At 39.7% G+C, this 4,121-nt stretch overlaps 1 protein-coding gene across 4 annotated transcripts in view; it reads right to left on the reverse strand.

Moving 5' to 3' along the window:
• SGK3 (serum/glucocorticoid regulated kinase family member 3) overlaps positions 1–3,829 on the reverse strand; it is a 147,028-nt gene extending 143,199 nt beyond the window's left edge. For all 4 annotated transcript variants that reach the window (XM_067712171.1, XM_067712167.1, XM_067712166.1 and 1 more), the window contains exon 1: positions 3,685–3,829. The gene's annotated coding sequence lies outside the window, so the exon portion shown is untranslated. The remainder of the gene's footprint in view (positions 1–3,684) is intronic.
• Between the last annotated feature and the right edge of the window lie 292 nt (positions 3,830–4,121).

The following is a 4,121-nucleotide window of genomic DNA, read 5'->3' on the forward strand; positions in this document are numbered from 1 at the left end:
TAAGATAATATACTTAAAACACCTGCCATATAATAAGTCCTCAATAAATTTTTCATAGCTTTTGTGGTATTTAGTTTCTTGTATTGTTTTGATTATATGCTTTATTCTACTTATACTTATGAACAACTTAGTTTAGCCTATTTATTCTATTAGACTCTAGGCTCCTTTGGGACAGGGATGGCCTTCTGCATCCCTTTAAGTTCCTACAATACCTACTTCAGTAATTAAGTCCCTCTCACATCCACCTCAAGCTTCAACAAAAGCCTGTGATTGTCTGGGGTAGGGATCTGGAGTGACAGAGTCAAGTCTCAGTAGAGATGTACATTTCATATGAGAAAGTAAGTGGCTTGCTTCTAACAATCCCCAAAGTTATGCTTCCCTTCTTTTTCCAACATAAAAGAGAAAAAACGATGATGGTTACTCTGTTAAGTGGAGGCCTTTTGCTTTTCACAGTTACCACGTTTGTTAAAAGCAATACAGGATGTTCAGAAGTGCCATACTAGAAATTATGAAGAAAACGGGTTTCAGTTTTAACTTAATTTTGACAATTCAGATACAAGTGATGCTGTGTAGGTATCAGAAGAGCTAACATTAGGTGCCCAGCTCATTCTTCCCACCTGGAATAGTGAGGCAAGAACAAGAGCTATTATTTATCCCACAAAGAAGGTTATTAGGCAATAAATATCATGGGATTTGGGGAAGAGGAAGGAAGCATGTGTATCTCACATAAGCAGGTTAGAGGCTTTCTGCACTCCTATGGTTTTATAAGAAACAATGTCATATTTTGTCCTAACAAAATTTTCTTTTTCTTACTTTATAGGTACCCAGGCCTAAGTGCCTGTAAAGAATTAATTTCACATATTGAATTTGGTTAATATCATTTTAACATATAATAATATGGTTAACATATTATTTATGTTAGCTTTCTTACCTTCTGAACTTTGTATCTACAGACTCATTAAATAAATGACTTTCAGGTTAAATGATCTACTTTCAGAACTGTTTGAAAACTTACCTCCTCTACCTCCCCCCATTAACTATGCTTTGTACCAGGGTATTTCTATATTTTTCCGTCAAAAGTATAATCCTTAAAAGTAGGACAACTGTAGTAACAAATGGGTTTAGGTATCAAATTTAGTTTGGGAAGAATGTTTCTAACTAATCTAGGTTCCATATGGGTAAAGGAACACTGGACCAGTCAAATGGATTGTGCTTGAGAAGCCAGGGAAAGGCTACCCATTTCTTTAGTAGGGTAGGAAGTAGTTATTCTGTGAAGGCACAATTCAGAATGAAATATTCAGACGCAATTTTAAAAATCGATTTCACTGTTCGCATGTATCATCAATAAGGAAAATTTTGCTTGGTGGTATTGACATGAAAGTACATGACAGTGTTAGAACTGCACACTTGCTGTTATCTTTCCTGTGCTCTGAGGCTTTCATCATGAGAAAAATACAATTTCACTGCAGGTTTAAATTCTCAGTCACAGTAGAAAATAATTTCCACTTAAAGGGCATATCTAATTTCTCAACTTATAAAGAATTAAAAATCAGTTCCAAGACCACTTGTGTAGTTTACCACCAAACTACTGTCAGAATAGAAATAAATAAAATTTCCTGCATGAATTAATTCTTTAAGAAAACTTTATTGAAAATTATTCCCTTCAAGATAAATAACATTACCTATCTTGTACAGAGGTAACATTATTTTTGCAGGGGCCAGGTAGAATTGGGCAAGAAAATAATTAACATTTAAAGGATTTCCCGGGACTTCTGTGGTGGTCCAGTGGCTGGGACTGCACTCTTCCACTGCAGAGGGTGTGGGTTTGATCCCCGGTCGGGGAACTAGGATCCCGCATGCCCCACTGCGCGGCCAAAAAACTTAACTTGCTGGTTCACATTATGTAAATGTTGTTGTTGTTATTATTCATGTGATGACTGGTGTGTGAATAGCAAGTGTGGTGCTTGCAGGGAAAGAAAAATAAACCTTTAAAAAAAATAAAGGATTTCTCTTTGAAACATATTGCTTTAGAAGAAAATTGTAGACAATAATTAGGTGAAAGGCAGTACTAATACCTTTTAGGAATGTCTAGTCTACAGACGATTCATTTCAAAGTATCAAATTCTATTTACTCAAAAAACTTAACAAAGTAAACAGTAGACTTGGCAGCTACAGAAAACTGGAATGGCCTCATGGACTGCACTGATGTATCTATTTTGTGCCAAATGTTTCAGAAATTTTGAGGCAGTTCACTTATCTAAGGTTTCAGAAAGCAAGAGTTTCCAGAATTATAAGTGAAAGGAGCTGACTGTACAATATTAAAATAATACTAGCTTTCAATTAACATATGAATGTGTTTTGCGTGAAGAGGCAGTTGCCTAGCACACAAGAAATAAAATAAAGTTCTGTGGCCTCCTTAACGGTAAACATCCTTACAGCCCCTTGAGTCACTACGGGGAGATCCTGAGGCCTAACAAAAGGTCTGTGCTTAACAGCTCCTTTTTTCTCTTGTAGGAGGTAGTATAAAAAGCACTCCGGGGCTGCCCTGCTGGCCGAGGCTTCCCTGGTGGCACAGTGGTTGAAAATCTGCCTGCTAATGCAGGGGACAAGGGTTCGAGCCCTGGTCTGGGAGGATCCCACATGCCCCGGAGCAACTAGGCCCGTGAGCCACAACTACTGAGCCTGCGCGTCTGGAGCAGGTGCTCCGCAACAAGAGAGGCCGCGACAGTGAGAGGCCCGCGCGCTGCGATGAAGTAGTGGCTCCCGCTTGCCACAACTAGAGAAAGCCCTCGCACAGAAACGAAGACCCAACACAGCAAAAATAAATTAATTAATTAATAAACTCCTACCCCCAACATCTTCTTAAAAAAAAAAAAAAAGCACTCTGTGTCTGAGAGATCCTGGTGATTTGACCTTGGACAAATAACTTAATTACTTCTAGTTTGTTTCCATAACTGTAAATGGAGCCAACAATACCTGGTAAAGATATTACAGTTGTGAGGATGAGATGATATATGTGATCATGTTTTGTAAACTATAAAGCAAGAGTAACCAGAAATTAGTTACTATTTTATATAATACTGTCCTAACATTTCCTGCCTATGTCCCTGTCTGTAAAACGGGTACAGATCTAGGTCCAAAAGCCTGTGAACTTGAGCAAGTCATTTCCTTTCTGGACGTGTGTTTCCTAGCAAGGTTATTATTACATTATGAAGATCAAATGATATCGTGTATGTAAATGCTGTGACAGGCATATATCAAGAACGCAATAAATGATAGCTGTTATTACTCTCTGAGGGTAGGATTGTAAGGATCAACCTATATTATATCTACTTAAAAGGCTCTGAATATATATTTAAATTCTGTACACATCCAAGGTATTGTTATTTGTACTGTAAACTGCAAAGACGTACATGGAACGACGAAACAAATGGCGCCTCAATGACTACCAGTAGAGGGGTAGGAAAGGCAGAAAGGGGGCTCAGGAGCCTCGGCGGCTTGTAATAGCGGTGGGAATGAGAAGAGAGGAGTGTGACAGAAGAAAAAAAAAGAAAAAACTTAAAAAAATACTCTGAGAATCAATTCACTATTCTCCCCCTTTTTCTCTTATGACCTCCAGCCTAGATTAGACCATTTCATTCAACTTCCCATCCCGCCATGTCGCTGGACATTTATTTACTGTACCTTCTTCACTGAGAGCCTTTCATTCCCCTCCCCTTCTAGGAGTCGTGAACTTCAGAACCTCTGCCTCCGACAACCATTCCCTTTAACTCTGATATTAACCAAGCTTCCCTATATTCTTCCCTCCGCCTAAGGGGGAAGTAAGTCTGGTCGCACCGCAGGGCATCCTAGGAAATGTGGTCTCTCATACTCATTTTGCTTGGGCCCCAGAGTGGGGAAGACGACAGAAGGCATACAGTTAAAACTACAACTCCCGGCAGGCAAAGTGAGCGACTCTCCGCCTTTCTGCCCCCATTTCGAGTGCCTTCCTCTTCCTCCTCTCCGCAGGCGCCGAACCTCTTGGCCTCACGGTATTTGTAGTTCTTTATGGACCCAGGATCCTAGCACTTGATGGCCAGGAGAGAGGCTAGAAAACTCTAATTCCCAGAGGGCAGAGCGAA

The sequence above is a fragment of the Pseudorca crassidens genome, chromosome 17, assembly GCF_039906515.1.
Source record: "Pseudorca crassidens isolate mPseCra1 chromosome 17, mPseCra1.hap1, whole genome shotgun sequence".
NCBI classification, from domain to species: Eukaryota; Metazoa; Chordata; class Mammalia; order Artiodactyla; family Delphinidae; genus Pseudorca; species Pseudorca crassidens.